The 17,180-nt window shown below is 40.9% G+C and overlaps 1 long non-coding RNA gene across 1 annotated transcript in view; it reads right to left on the reverse strand.

Annotated features, from left to right (window-relative positions):
• Positions 1-14,846, reverse strand: part of LOC310665308 — a 41,735-nt gene extending 26,889 nt beyond the window's left edge. The window contains exons 1-2 of the long non-coding RNA XR_014505392.1: positions 14,714-14,846; positions 4,491-4,712 (exon numbers count right to left, since the gene is read on the reverse strand). This is a non-coding gene — a long non-coding RNA (uncharacterized lncRNA). The remainder of the gene's footprint in view (positions 1-4,490; positions 4,713-14,713) is intronic.
• Positions 14,847-17,180: the final 2,334 nt, after the last annotated feature.

A 17,180-nucleotide genomic window follows, 5' to 3' on the forward strand; every position in this document is an offset into this window, starting at 1 on the left:
CATCGAGTCCAACCCCCTGTCCTTGACATAACAGAGCAATGATTGCTACAAATCATATGTAGGGAATCTTCCTTCCCTATGAGCAATAAAACAGGCCAGAACTTACAAACCTAGGTATGCAGAATAGAGTATGGAAGAGCATGACAACGAACCTCGGACATTCGTGCGTATAACATGTTGTTTAATCTGCCATTCATATGCCCACACAAAATTTACCTTTTTCTTTCAGACCAGAGATAATGCACAGGTGAAATATATGTACGTAAGTAGCCAGTAGCAGAACTTGTGCTGTGGAGCTGTGGAGATGTTGAGCTCCAAGCTTGCTGTCAATTATCTTCAAGAGGCCAAAGCAGAAGAGAAATTACTAAGCATTCTTTTGCAGAATTGCCAGTGCTGCTTTGCTATTCCCCCCACCCCAGAGTGCCGCAGAAGAAATAGAAGCTAAGTCGTTTATATGCAGCAGTGCTGATGACAACTAAATTTAATTAATCTGAAACTTTAATTAAGTTTATATGAAACAGTAAAAATGGAGGTAATGAAATATTGTTTGGTCCCTTGATTTGTTTGATTTCATTTTATTGATTTGCATGCAGTGATTTATAGGGAATCAGCAGTTCTGGCAAGAAGCTGTACAATAAATCAAAGCCGGATGAGGCAAACGGGAAGTTAATATAACATTAAATAATTGGAAATGTTTCTCATTCTATAAAAAATAGGGCACAAGGATACTGAAGCATGTGACAAAGTGGGTCTTCCATCATGCTGCTACCGGTATGTTACTACATTATCGGAGCAAAAATGTTGATGTTTTCAACACATTACAGAGCAGCGCAAATGTGTTCTGGTGTGATATGTAGCAGGAGGAAAGCACCTTTGTCAAGCAGAAGCCTGTGGTTCAAAACAGTGAAATGTGACTCATGTTACTAATCCTTCTACCCTAGACCTAAGCAACAACAAATTGGGTATTATGTAAGATTATCACCCTGATTTTCAGCACATTTAATTGTATATGTCCCTTTCTGATGTCAGATGAGACGAAGCCCCTTGGCATAATAATTGGGGAAATGGCATCCGCTCTGGATAGTTCTCTTATTTTGGATTGACTTGTTTGTCTGAGTCAAAAAAACAGTTTAAAAATAATCAGCCACAATGAATGTGGCAAATGTATGGGATAAATATTTTAAATTAGAGGTGTGAATGTCATATCTTGGCAAGAGGGCCATGGGAAGGTGTTGGAGACGAAGGGGGATTGCAGTCTGTTTAATTAGAGGGTGAGCCTGCAATGTTCTAACAGGCAAGATGCTGCTATTGAAAATACCTGTTCTGTGATTTGTTCTCCCCCTTTACTTGTAACACCTGGTAATTTAGCTGTGTGATGTGATACCATCGCTATACTGTGAGTTTCTCCACCCCTTTGAAGGAAACTCAAAATGTGATGGCAATTGATTGCATAGTGATTTCTTCCCAACATTACAAAGGGGCGCCATTTATAGTGTTGTCCCCGAACCTGTTTTTCAGCTGGCTTTTGTTTCTGCATGCATTTTTCAAGGTGACATTTAGGGTAATTCCCATGTTGGCAGAGGAAGAAGCTACAGCATGATTCCTCAGTGTGTGACCATGGATTTCCACTCCTATTCAGTTCCTACAAGAGGCAGAAGCCAAGTTCCCAAGCCACAAAAAGTAACATTGGAATGGACCTTAAATGTGTCAGATTGTTGGAAAACTGCTCCCCAGACTGCTTCCGTCCCTCGGTCATGGCCATGCCCCTGCTTTCACTGTGAGAGAATGAAAACAGTAGAACCAAACCTAGCTGTGATGCCTCCAAAGCCATAAGACTGAATCATACTCATCAAAGTGCTGAGGGCTACAGATGCAAAAGCCAAGCATTCACCTTATATCAAAGGCATTCAGCTGGCAGGTGAATCAATATCCTTTCTAGAGGCAGTGCTGCAGATGAATCAACAGTTTCCCTTCATCTTTGCCATGTGAAAATATTGCCGGTTATCGCTTTCAGTGCACTGCCTATGTAATTATTGACCTTCACCACTATTTTATTGGCCCAACCCTTCTTTTAAAAATAGCTGAAGTGACCACTAGCTCAACTTTAATGTGTTTTGACAGCAGGTTTGTTGACTGAAATTAATCAATGATCATAAACTACCCATTAGTAAGCTTCTTTGATTTGGTGGTTTATTTGGAAGTAAAAACCAGCATCAACACTGACTTCGGGGCTAGAATAACAGGTTGAAATTGAAAAAGACATCCTGGGTCAGATAAGCATGCATGAAGGTACAGCTGTAGCTACAGATACACAGCAAACTGGTTTTGATTTCAGGGAGAATACCTTCATCCACCTGAACATGAAATGTGAAGCTGTATTGACTTGGTTAACGATCCTGGTTTCTGTCTGTATATTTCCTCAGTGTTTCCTATGACATATAAGTATCTCGTTACCTGGAACGTTGATATTGCCTTTTAGCCATGATGATCACTGCAGATGGTGACAGCAGTCACGAAATTAAAAGACGCCTGCTCCTTGGGAGAAAGGCGATGGCAAACCTAGACAGCATCTTAAAAAGCAGAGACATCACCCTGCCAACAAAGGTCCGTATAGTAAAAGCTATGGTTTTCCCGGTAGTGATGTATGGAAGTGAGAGCTAGACCATAAAGAAGGCTGATCGCCGAAGACTTGATGCTTTTGAATTATGGTGCTGGAAGAGACTCTTGAGAGTCCCATGGACTGCAAGAAGATCAAACGTATCCATTCTTAAGGAAATCAGCCCTGAGTGCTCACTGGAAGGACAGATCATGAAGCTGAGGCTCCAATACTTTGGCCACCTCATGAGAAGAGAAGACTCCCTGGAAAAGACCCTGATGTTGGGAAAGGGCACAAGGAGAAGGGGACAACACAGGACGAGATGGTTGGACAGTGTTCTCGAAGCTACAAACATGAGCCTGACCAAACTGCAGGAGGCAGTGGAAGACAGGCGTGCCTGGCGTGCTCTGGTCCATGGGGTCACAAAGAGTCGGACACGACTAAACGACTAAACAACAACAACAAATTAGCCATGATGACTATGGTTGAAGGCAGTAACCCTTCTTGATAGCAGTTGCTGGAAGCCACAGTGAATGGGTAAATGCTTTGTTCAGGTCCTGCTTGCCTGTTTCCCACAGACATCTTGTTGACCAAAGTGAGGATAGGATGCTGGACTAGTTGGACCATTGGCCTGATCCAGCAGGATCTTCTTATATTATATTCTTATGATTGGCAGTAGCTTCCCAGCACAGGTCTTTATCATCACCTGAACATTACCCCTTTTAATTTTATTTTCATATTTTTTGGGGGCTGGAGATATCACGGATGGAACCTGGGACCTTCTGCCTGCCATACATAGGCTCTATCTGTGAGATATGGCCCTTCATTATAGCCTTCCCAAGAGAAGCTACATTGGAAGTTTAATTAAATACTAGCATTACAGTGTCACTGATTCCTACTAATCATCCATATGTGCATGTTAGAACTGAGTTAGGAATTATAAGCCATGAATATTCCACTGAGAATTAAAGGGGAATGAAGAGCAGAGAACAAAATAGGGCGTTTCCCCTTTTTCTTCAGCCCTCTGCCTGCATGTAATACGTCAGATACTGCAGTCAGAAACATGCATACAGGCTTCTGATGAAACCCCAGAGGATTTGCAAGTTCAGTAGCAGCAAATGCTGTTGTTTTCTTCACCATCTCGCTCATTTAAGATACTCCCTCAAGCAGTTAATAGTGTGTGTTTGTTTTGATGATTAACGTTTATGCCATTTAAATTATTTGGTTGGCAGGTAAAAGCTGCTGTCTTTGTGCACTCAAGAGTGCAAAGGCAATAGTACAAATCAAATGAGATGTGAAAAAAGTTTATCTTTTGTTTTGCGAAAATGTTCATTAGCAATGGCTGGATTCCTTTTGCACTTTAATAGAATTTCCTACTCGGTTTTCAAAATGAAACGTAAAACTTTCTTTGCCATTGAAGAAAATAGCACCTGAACCTAGCAGACCCTGCGTTTAAAATGTACCTCCCATAACACAGATATTATCATAACACAAACAATGCAAAATATGGAAATGATGAGGTGGGGAACTTCAAGACCAGGGACCAAACGTGGCCCTCCAGATCTCTCTGTCCAACCCTTGGGCACATCCCTCACCAGGACCTTGCTTCATACTGGCTGGACATGTTTTGGCTTAGCTGGAATGTGTCCTTGAAAACTGATGATGACTTTTGCCAGGCTGGAGATTAGAGAGGGATATGTGTATGCAGGCACTAGTCTCCTGTACAAGATTAAAATCTTATATTCCCTGCCCCATCCACTTTTGGCTCCATCCACCACTTCCACATGGCACATTGCCCAGTAGGGAATGGAGCCCTGAGGCTGAAAATGAAAGCTGCACAAAATGCTCTAGTTTTGATATTTGCTTCAAAAGTAGCACATTCAACATGACTTACTGAAAGGCTGACATTCTTTCAGTGCCGCCTGGCGCCTTTTTGTTCTTCTGACGGTTGCTTGATTCTTCCTGGCACCATTTTCCTTCTTTGCTTCCACTGTCAGCGGCTTCGCTAAGCTATGTTGCTAGCTAATCTGGTCATTTTGCTGTGCCAAAATTTGAGTGCGGTGACAGACCTGGATTTTCTTTAAATAACATGTCAGAGGTGGTGTCATCACACAACCTGCAAAACAAGATGGATTTAACCATTATTAGTTGATCTTAGACAAAAGGACAAGAAGCAATTGATTTAACTATTATTAGTTAATTAATTTATACCCTACTTGCCAGCCAAAGAAAGGCCTCTGTAGACATCAAAAAATAAAGTAGGATACAGGTATCAAAATAATAAGCCAAGTAATAAGATTTGAAACAAGCAGTCGGATAAAACAACAGGAAGAAGCATCATTAAAAGCAGACACTTCAATTAAATAGATAACTGAAGCCTTCGGGGGGGGGGTGATCCTTTTAAATATTTAATTATATCAGTATATGCAGGTCACTTTCTATGGGATTAGCCCTCCCCCTTCCAATGTGACTCACAATGTATTTAAAAATATAAAATTGATCCAACATTTTAAAGCCACAACCTTGACAATCCTGGAAGTGCTTCTGCCTAACACCAGGAATATATATTTTGCACTTGGTGTGATGATAGGATAGCTGGGGACAGAAACAATTTCTGAAAACACAGGAAACCTTCCCTCCCATAGCTATACCAGTGGAGGACACATGGGGCACTGCCTCACCAAGTTCAGTCCAAGGGGTTTTTGTGTAGCCTCCCCTATACATATATATATATATATATATATATATATATATATATATATATATATGATAGGCTGTCATTAGACTGAGACAATGAAAGCTGTTTGTGTTTCTTTCTAAGCCTTTCATACAAGGGTCCTTTTTTAGACCAGCTCTTGAAAAATGTAAACATAAAGTAATTTTAAGTTTACTTTTCTAAATCCCAGAAGATGAGAGATCTCACAGAACCCAGTGCACAGGGGGATACCTTAACAGCTGTGCAATCATGGGAAGATTTCAGTGAGAAATTTCAGAGAAAAGCTTCTACTTTTTTTTAAGCCAATGAATACACATGTCAACGGGCAATTTGTGTATGGTGCTGGGGGTGGGGATGAAGGCTATGGACACACATAAATTTGCAAATAAACATCAATAAAAACAATCTAACATAGCCAGTTATGTAAGAACTTTTTGAGCAGAACATTGGGTTTGAGGACATATGCAGACCTGCTTTTAGGAAAGAGGTTGTGAAAGGTATCCTTACAGAGTATCTTTGGATTCCTGATTTGGGTGGTTCGAAGTGCTGGGATGATGCCTTACAGAGTCATGGGAATCCAAGACCAATAAAAGCCAGCCTCTGACTGGAGATGAATTGTAATTTGGTCCAATGGGGAGAAAATATTCATATCTGATGTAAAGGGCATTGATAGTCAACCAGAAATGTACTTAGTCTTTAACTTTCATTACAGAAGAACTTTCACTTTCAGACCAGTTGCGTTATTGTGAGGGGTGGGAATTGATTAAACTCAGAATATGCACTGGAGGTAAAAAACCCAGGGTACTGCTTATTCAGGATGAGTGCCAGATCCAAGATGCTGCAGATGGTACTGTTGTTCTGCATAAAAATATGTGGAGTGGGTTTGTCACAGTAGACCTCTATGTCTCAGGTCCAATCCTTCATTCAAGATTAAATCTTGATGACTGAGAGAATTTGTATTTTATTGGAATTTTTCGCAACTTACATTGGCCACCTTCAAAGTAATTAACAAGTTCTGCTAATCACCTGGTGCAGTTAATTTGGAACAGCCTATCCATAGCTATTATCCTACCAGTCTATCCATAGCTTCCTACCAGTCCTAATGTCCCCCTTCCCCAATCTGGCAGATATTGATCTTCTGGACTTGCCTTCCTTCTCCTGTGCCAACACATTTTCATTCAATTGTCGGCTATGTGCTCAGTGCAACATCATCAAATTAAATGTCCATGAAGGCAAATGGAGGGCAAATGAAAACAGTGATAGAATGATAGAATTGTAGAGTTGGAAGGACCACAAGGGTCATCTAGTCCAACCCCCTACAATGCAGGAATCTTTTGCCCAGTATGGAGCTTGAACCCATGATCCCAAGAAGAGGAGTCTTGTGTCCTACCAGCTGATTGCAAAGAAGAGGAAGACTGGAAATAGCAACTCATAGAATGGAATTAAAGCATTATCGCTTTTAAGTTCAGCAGACTGAACTATCGCTTTTTAAGTTCAGCAGACACTTTCCAACACAAGAAAAAACGGGTTGGGAAACAGTTGATTCCCCCCCTTTTTCCCTCAGCCCTATTTTAAACACAGTGACCCCATGATTGCTATTGCAGTTTAGTTGTATTACTTAGAGAACCGGTGTAATAGTCTATGACGGACTGGAACTATAAAACCTGAAACTTCCCTATCTGGATTGTCCCAAGACACCTTTCCTGCTGTAATTCAATCAGATAAAGGGAAAAGATAGAAACAAAAACATTGCTTTTTCACACCTCATTTACTTCACGGTTACAGTAGGAGAGCTCATTGACATAAAATGTAAGATGCCCTGTTATCTTCCTCCCTTGCTGGTGTCCTCCCAATGGAACAGAAAACAATGTTCATTAAAAGAGTAGACTGATTTGCCAAGATAATTTTAAATTATTGCTCTCAGCACTTCTTTTGTTCTCATAGCCCATCCCCTGTGGGTTGAGAAGATGCTTGCAGGTGGGAGGCGTATACCTCACTCCGGTTTCTGAATGCAAATGATTGATTCTGTTGCTGAAAGAGATGGCATGAACTACTGATGTGCTAATGAAAAATGAAAATCTGCATGGATATGAGAGGCACAAGGAGTATTTGTTTCCCGGGAACAATGTGTAACCAAGGATGACCTATGGCACTTTGCCTTAGTGAAGTCTGAGCAGAAGAGCTGGTACAAACTCAGAGCGCCAGAAAGTAGTATGTAGGGTTCCAACTTTAAATATGGGATTCTGTAAATACTGATCTGAGCAGACAAGGGTATACAGCAACTAACCGTTCTGGTTCCTTTGCTTTGTGGTAGATGAAAGAAAATCATTAATGAATTGAACAGTTGTACCTACAGGCAACCTTGTTGTTATCTTAAGGGTGAGGGAAGTGAGCATAATGGCAAACCTCTGCTTTTGTAGTGAAGACACATCAGACTTTTAAATAACATCTTCAAAGGCAGGGAAGGCAAATCTTGGAGGTATATTTGCAACTTCACTGAAGCCGTCCAGCGCTTTCCTGATCCTGATTTTAGACTGGTTGGCGTTCAGACTCTGACAGCACATGCTTTCTTCGGTGCTCTTTGTGCTTACTCATCAAAGTCAATTTCCTGATTGTGTTTGAATGAAGAATTTATTTGTTTGACCTTGTATTCTTTGGGATCACAGTGTAATCCCTGCTCAACACACTGTTCTGGCTTTGAGCTTCAACTACTGCCAATTGTAAATCATTTACTACTGAGAAAGTTCAGCTTAAATCTGCTTTGATCTGAAGTATTAAAGTCTCTCTAGATTATCATGTTACTGTGCAATAAATTTCCAGTTGCTATAAGGAACCTACACATCTTGCCCCAAGGATTCATGCTGTTAACCTATGTTTTCCATTATACAGGATGCAGCATGGGTCCTTGTCTGCATAGAGGCAGGCAGAATCACTTATACCATGACCAAATACATGCAGGCTGGGCAGGCCTTGCTCCTCAAAGGCAATGAGCAGCACCAGGAGCACCAACCTCTCCCTTTCTCTGTGTGTGAAAGTCATTCTGCTCCTTGGTCACAAGCAACCTTGGTCACCAAGGTTTTGGCTTCAGCATGGCCATTACAAACTTCCTGGCCCAGCTTCTGTAGAAGAGCTGTTGTTATTGCTATGAACAGAAGTTAAGCACTGATTGACAAGGCTGAGCAGGAATTTTACTCATATGTACAACGGAGACTTGGAGTTGTGGAGGTTTTGCTTTCCAAGTAGCAATACTGCAGTTAGGAACTAATGAAGATATAATTTGTCACAACTTCTATCGCAATCAGGGGAGGCTTTGGTCTGCGTCTATGGGGGGGATGGGCACTCTGCTTCCTGTCAGGGGTATCAGGCTGTTGCATTTGTGGTCTCAACCCCAGTTCGAGAGCTGGCATGGCCACCATATTTCCAAGAAAAGGACAGATTTTATGGGTCTGTCCAGCCCTATTCCTGCCCACGTCCCCAAGCCCCACAGCCTTGGTGAGTGAGTCTCCCAGTGCTTCTGTCCTTCTCCTCAAGGTGCTCACCAGTTCAGTCTCAGGACCAACATGTAGCTTTAAAAGGAAATATATATATATTCTTATGTGGCAAAAAAATATATTTGGCAAGCGGAAACCTCTCACGTTGTACCAAGGGTGGAATGACAAGTGCGGGACTGATTGACTATGTCTGGAGAAGGTGGAGCCTGGCCATAAATAGCTCACTCAACAAAGCTTCTACCATGACACCATATGGCCTTACAGCCAGCCCTGTCCCATCTCTTGGCATGAGGCCAACGGGAGAATTGGTCCTCTCCCACTTTGTTTAAAGAGAGAGAGAGAGAAAGCAGGAGGGCTGTCCATCTATGGGAAGACTGCTCCTTCTTTCACTGCTACTGCAATGCAATGTTTTTAATGCCACCTGGATGAGTGGGGTTTTTTGAGGTGGGATGGGCAGAATGAGGCATCAGAAAAGGGCTTGTTTACGCACACAGCCTGAAAGACCAGAGGCTTGCTTCCAAATGAATGATTTAACAGCTATATCTGGATTGCATATTAACTTTTGTGCGTGTGTGTGATTTTAATAGACACGCACATGCCCCCTGGAAACAGCCAGGCTAAATTGTCAAGCAGCAAGTCACTTTCAATCAGCTCGATGGCATCTCACAGCCTCTTGCTCCAGGGAAAGACCTCGTGCAAAACAAGGCACATCTAGTGGGATGCAAAGTGCGCCGAAGAGACTAAGCAGAAGACAGAGCCATGATTGAGCTGCACTTGAGATGGGTTGGGAGGCAATGGATGCGTATGTCCGACATCTCAATTTTTATTAGTTAAGGCAGGCATCTGTTTTGAAAACAGGAATTTTTGTTTTGTGATGTACTAAGATCTCAAATTGCCCTGTGGTGTTTTGCAGAGGGCAGGATGATTCTTACCGATGCTGAGGGTGATTAGTTGGGCACATAACTGGCAAACTCTGACAACAGAGGGAGGAGATGATATAAATATACATATTAAGATCTCTGGAGATGGTATATCTGCAAGCATTCTGATAAGGCAACAGGCTGACTGAGTCTTCCTTCTGATGCCAAAATTAGTTTACTGATGTACCTCTCACATTTGTGCCTGCAAAGCATTATGCTGCTGCCTCCAAGGCATGTCACTGGTAGCAACCTCCCGAAAGAAGCAAACTGCACATGATTTTTGAAAAGCGGGAAAGAGGGCAGGTTGATTGTCCCACTGGCATGGTAAAGTAATTAGACCCTAGGCCTGGAATGCTATTGTTTTACTGCAGCAGCAAAGAGAATGCCAATGGTCTTTATCTGTATAGCATAAGAAAACACTATATTTGATTTAGTAAACAGGTTGATCCAGTGATCTCTGGATTTGGCTCCCATAGGTGCAGCACCCTCTCCTGACCACAAGGGCAACCTCATTCATGTTGATGGCTGAAGGGGCTATTTGATTGCAGAGAAAGGCATGAATGGAGCTTCTGCTTCCATAGAAATGAATGGGAAAACAACACATCCCTTGATACCCACTCCCTGCCACTAATTGTGTGAGCATGGCTTTTTGGATTACAGCAACTTTCTTTTTTATCCCTAGAGTTTGAAACTCATTCAGAAGCAACTTTTGATTAATTTCATTGATTAAACTGGAGCTAATTCAAATGTAACCGTCCTTCCAAGTAACAAATATTGTAACAAAGTATTTATACTACAATCTGTACCCATTAGGGAAATCATGAATGAAAAGCTAATAAAATTTATATTTATTCACATTTTATGAAAAGCAAGAGCAATTGAAATAATGCAATGCCCCAAAGTAGTGTTTGACTGTTTCTATTTGCAATTTTGATCTTACCCTCTTGGGATTTTTATTATTATAAGTCGTGTTTCATTAATGACATTTCAGGCTTTGCTAAGCCTATAGGGGAGAACTTAGCAATATAGTGGCTAGCAGATATAAGAAGTAAAGTAAATGGATAAAAAGGATAAATGAAGATCCCATGTTGTACAATAGCTACTGAAAAATGCCCGATCTTTACGAGCACTTTCCAGCTTTATGCAATGTAACATTCACCGTATCAAATTAACTAAGAGCATGATCCTAGTGTATTCATGGTGCGTTACATAAAGTGCTATATAAACAGTTTATTTCAATGTTATTTAAAACTTGATTGCACATTGTGCTTTAATTAGTGCTGCTGCTTGAGTCCATCATGGAATGCCATAATATGTGAATAGTTAAACTGGGATAGTCCGATTACTGCAAATTAGAAGAGGCTACTGATTTCGTTCATTGCCCTACTGTGGTCGCGAATGCCATTCCTAATATAGCTATGGGATCTTGGGAACTGATTAACGCAAAGCACCAATATATTGCAGATGTGTGCCTGGAGGCTTGTTTCGCTACATCATAGTAATGAAGGAATCCTCTCTTAAGCATTGCAACTAGTGAATCAGCAAACTTGGGTTCAATGGGATTTATTTATGGGTGATCTACAAGTTAAGAAACAAAACCTGGCACAGGCAGTGTTTTCCTTTTCTGATAAAAACTGAGGTGCTGGTACATATCTTCATAAAAATGCCATGGGTGCTGGGGGGGGGGGGAGGGGAGGCTGCCCAGGACAGCAAAAAAGAGGTGACAGTACTCCATAATGGCAAACGCCATCACACACAAAAACCACTGGGTATAGGTTTTCTGGGATTGTACTTCTGTAGAAGACACAGATGAGTTTTCATAACTGAATAATGTCCATATACAATATATGCAGAACAGTCCATATAAACATAATGCATTGCAGGAATATACATTGTTGGACTAGATAATTCTCAGGGTACCTTCCAAATCTACAATTCTATGATAGCACATCATGTACATTGTCCTGAGTACAGCTTTCCCTTTATATACCAATTATTTGGAAGAGTTCTATGTGGCTAGAGAAACAATTCAGTGATGTGGTCCTTTAGCTGTATTCTGAAGTAGTGGCACATGGTCTATGGCTCTTCCTCAAAACCTGGACCTTCTGTGCTCTACCACTGAGCTATGGCCCATTCCCTAAGCCTGGCGTGCCTAATCGAAGTAATATTTGATTTCCAACAACAGTAGTGAGATTTACAAATGTGCCTTGAGACCACAGAATTGCAACAACTGGCATTTATAATGTATTAAGCAGACAAAATGGCAAACAGCTGTTGCCTTAATTTCCCATGTACTGCAATGCAGAGTAGTCCGCCCACACGTCCATCATATTTTTGTATAAACCTGCTTTCATTCTACTAAAAAGACACACAACTCAATAGAGTAATGTACAAATATTATCTTTTTTTTTTTTCAATAATTTTTTATTAATAGGCCAATCACATCACATTATTCCATCACATTATTCAAATCACATTAATTCCAAATTATACAGCCAAATTTTTTAAAATTTTTGGGGGGTACCCATATATCAAGCTCAGCACGAGTCCAAAATTCCAGATGACTCCAGACATCACTTATTTGCTGCTTTTATTAGACAGTTCCATCCAGTTCGATTCGGATAGATCTTTATTCCTTCTTTCTCTTCTTGTTGTTATCATTTATTCCTTTCTTTGCGGTCTCTGATGGTTTCCACAAACAGATTGAAGATTTAGCGTCCCTGTGTGGGTATGCTGCCAAACTCATATTATTCAGGAGCGACCTCTGTCAGCCTTCGGTCGGCCCATTATTTTTCCCAGGCTAGCCATAAATCGAACGATATCGGGGGCTCTGTCAGGTCCAACTTGCATTCCAGCCTTCTTTCTTTTTCAAATTCCTGAATCTCCTCCCCCTCATCTGTTCTCCTGCTGGCCTGTCTTTGCGAGACGCCATGTTTTTTTAACTGCGTCATAAAATTTTCCTCCTTCTCGCCTTTCAATCTTCTCGTATTGTAATCCTTTCCCCACACAGTTTTAAAGTTCTGTTTATGTTATTTAAAACGCGACGATCTTATTTCTTTCTGGGGTGGAGGATTATTGTAATCATATCATATGAAGGGATTTAAGAGGATTTTTCCCTCCACCCCCCCCTTCGTTCCAGCCTTACATTCTCATGGTGGTAATTCATCAAGAGATTTACTTATCCATCCGTCGCTCCCGGTCACAGAGATGCATTAGTCAGCAGTCCTTATCTCGAGCCTTACTTGATATATGTGCTTCAGTCTTTCTTCCAATCCATTATCGCCAATTAGTCCAAATATAATTCCAGACTGAAGCAACCAGCACGCGCTAATTGGAATCGGCGTCGGGAAGATCTGAATCCATCGAGGGCTTGTGCCAAGTGTTCCGCACCCCCGTCGTAATGTACAAATATTATCAATGCCAACATGTAAATAAGAATCCATGTTCTGACCAAGGAAGAAATGTACACATATCCTTAGTCCTGAATGAAAAACAAAATGGAGCCTCTGACTAACATATATTTTATACCACTTCAACTTTTCTGGCTTCTCTCAAAGAATCCTTGAAATAGTAGTAAGGTGCAGACAATTCTCAGAGATTCCTAACCACTAGCAGTGCTTGCAGAACTACATTTTCCAGAGTTATCTGAGAATTGTAGGTCATAAATTAATAACTGATTCTTAAACTAGTTTAGACCAAACTAAATAATTCAATTTAGCTCATTCCATTTTCATGGTATCAGCCTGTAGCTACCAATGTGAAAAGGTTCTTTGCAAATGCTTTACGGCATTCTCTGCACTAACAATTTTGCAAATTCACAGAACAGCCTTTTTCACTACATAACAGAAATGGCAATATCCAGGGAAAGTGCTTGGAAGGACTGGGAGATATCCTCAAAATATTAGCACATCTGAATGATGCTGAGTGTAGTCATTGAAATAGGTTTGGGGGTTGAGTCCTGTCTAAAAAAAGGAAACCCTGTTTATGCATTAAGGTAACTTCAGAAATGAAAAGTTTGCAATTAATCTTTCTTTTGTTTACATTGCCGTTTGCTTTCAGAGCTATAGGAACAATTAATGCACTATAACTTTTAACATTAGTGGATATGTGTATAATTATGGTAAAAATGGATACCAGTCTAGTCGCTGAAATCTGACCTACTTGCTCTAGGTGTGACGTTGGCTCTTGATATTTATAACTCCAATATGAGATGCAGAATTTAATGGTGTTATGCCAAGTTCTACCCACTTAGGACCTGGTCCTTTGAGTACACTGTCATCTAAATCAATCACCATTATTGGACTCATTTACGATGAGCTTGCCCTCAATCTATACTCTTTCGGCAGCAATGTCACACAGAGCAGGCAGAAGACAGAGGGGACCGTTGACATTTTAAAGGGACTGTGCTGTGATGTCCCATCAGATTTCTTCATACACCTGAATCTCATTTTCCATGCACCAGAAGCTCTTTCAATTACAGGCTTAGCAGATGATGTACTGCATTATAATGATGGTCTTCTGGAGTTTAGGGATGTGGGGCAGGAGGGGCTTGGTAACTACAGTGATTTCTTAAAAGGGGGAATCTATGCTGTCAAATAAAGAAGGGGGAAATGTTATGATTTCAACATTGAAAAGGGGTCCTGAATGAGCATAGTAATGTTCACAGTTCATGCATATGGAACAGAACAGAACAGAACAAAACAAAACCTAGCCAGTACAGTGACTCTGAAAGTAAAAATTTGGCCCACTTTGTGACACGTAGTAAATCACAAACTCCAGAAACCTCACAAATAGCCATATTGAAAGCTTGCTGAGCCAGAACAAGAGATTTGTGAACAAGTATACTAGTGCAGCATCACAATACATGGATCTTTTCAACATTTTCATCATGGTGCCGCAGGCCTCTGTACAGCTACAGAGCTGTTTGAATTCTGATAAAACTGGAAGACCCACAGGAAGGCAGAGAACACAACCATCAAGATATTGTTACCTCTTCTGCTGCACTTAGTACTTGTGCTGGTCAGTTCTCCCTGCCAGCCATCTCCATAAATTCATTAGAAAAAGAAATTGCTTGAAATAACGTTGAAAGGGAAGAGAAATTTTTGGTGAAAACCTCATGGGTGGGAAAGGGATGCAGAGTTTTTGTTGTGCTTACTGTACTTTTGAGGCCACCAAGGGCTGTTTGTGATGTCATTTCTTTCATGCTGAAAATTATCTCATCAATGGTCCACTCTGCCACCTTACTGCATACCTGCACGTCAATCAAAGCCCAGGGCAACACATTGTGACATAAATTACTCCATGGGGCTTTTTCACAGATATGGGCAGCTGGGGAGGCTGCAGAGTGCTGGAGAAGCGTTTACAGCAAAGAAAAACACATGCACCACCCTTGGCAAACTCACAACAATTGCCTGAGCTCATAAACCTGCACCCACCAAAATTATATATAAAAAAGCAAAGTGGAAGCCTCTCTTGCAGAGGAATAAATGTTCCATGATCAAACCACCTGTCTAAGCAGCCTTATGTATTTTCTGTTTTGGTCATTCAGTTGTCTTGATTTTTTCTCCCTTGAAAATATTTTCATTTTCCTGTTGTATCTCTTCGATATGAAAAGAGAGATAGTCAAGATGGTGCCTTTCTGATGTTGTTGCACTACAGCTTTCATCATTCCTAACCATTGACCATGCTAGCCGAGGCTGATGAAACCAACAACACCTGGCCAGCACCACCTTTGTTGCCCTTGATCTAACCTCCCCACTGTTCCACAAGTGTGCTTTCCAGTAAAAAGGGTGAATTTCCAGATGCCTTTCTCTCATGGCAGAGAGGAATACAAAAATGATCATGGATGGAGCATAGTCAGCACATATGCATCATCAATAGTCTTTTCAGAAATCTTGGAAGCAGTCAAGCTTTTTTCTGAATACTAGCTAAAGGAAGCTTGTCAATACTGAGCCAATTCCAAATCTAGCCAAGAGGAATTTGCCCATTGATGCCTGGCCGTAGAGTTGCCCATGTATTATGTATCCATTGTATATCAATTCCATGTGAGATCAGGCAAGCCCTATCAGTGTAAAATTTTAAACAGGCTTTGCAAACCTCTCTTTTCTCCATTGCTCTTGTGGTTTGACTTTATCAGAGCAACAGAACAATGGCGTTCCTATTTTCATTTTGCCTATGGTGTGCCCAGTAGAATGCCAAGCTATTGACTGTCTGTATGCTAGCTATTTTCAAGATTATTAAAAGTACGAGTGAAGGAAGAATTGATTGAGTCCCCTTTTTGCGATGGACTGACCCCATTCAATGCGACCAATCTTGCTTGCAGATCAGAATGTAACCTTCCGTCAGATTATATGCTACTCTGGTGTTTTGGTGCACAAAATATGTACCGTATTTTTCCGTGTATAAGACACCCCCATGTATAAGACGACCCTGATTTTTTGAGCCCCAAATTAAGAAAGAATTAATTGCAACATTCTGTGTATAAGATGACCCCCAATTTTAAACTTTAAAAAATTGGGGGGAAATATAGTCTTATACACGGAAAAATACAGTATTTTATACGAGAAATGTGTGCTGATTGCGTAATTTACAAGAAAATGCATTGGGAATGTGTTTTTAATGCAATAAGTATATACAAAGGGAATACAATTTAAATGTGGACCTCTCCTGTGTTCTTTAAAAAAAAAAAATCTACACAAAGTGAGACAAGGTGGACTTGGAAGTCATAGAATCATAGAGTTGGAAGGGACACAGAGGGTCATTTAGTCCAAACCACTGCAGTGCAGGAATCCCACCCATGGTGGGCTTGAACCACCTAACTTCTGATTAACAGCCAGATGTACTGACCCATTGTGCCACCTGACTGTGACTGACTGCCAGTGAAATAGAAAAGTAGGCTGCTCAATCCACTGTTATTAGGATACTGCTAAAAAATTTAAAATGGTGTTTTGCATTTTTGGGGGGGAGCAGTTTGATGAGGCATTTGTGTGTCACTTTGTGAGGTGTCCCTTGCATTAAATGCATTAAATCAATTACAAAATATCTGGGGACACTCTCAAAGTATGCTTTTGGGGGGTTGGAATCTGTGGCGCACATCTCAGACCAATTGGTGGTGTGGAGCAAGATACTTCACTTTTGTGAGGAATTCTTCTCTACCAGAATTCAAGGCAGTAAAAAATATGAGATCTATAGAGTCCCTTTGCATATATGAATTTATCTTAACTTTTCTGCACTCTAAACAGCAGCTCCTCTTGCACAGGAGAATTTTCCAAAATTTGTGGGCAGTTTTTCAGTCAGCACAGGAACTTGCTTTTAGGAGGAAAGGTTCTCCTCTGCTTAGGGCAAAGGCCTTTGGACTCTGGCCATAATCTATGAGCTTTCACTAGCCTCGCATGCAGGGAGATAAACCCTTCTAGTGTATGTATATATCTATCACCGTAACTTTATTTATGTCCATG

This window comes from Podarcis tiliguerta, assembly GCF_965153285.1.
Source record: "Podarcis tiliguerta genome assembly, chromosome: 1".
NCBI classification, from domain to species: Eukaryota; Metazoa; Chordata; class Lepidosauria; order Squamata; family Lacertidae; genus Podarcis; species Podarcis tiliguerta.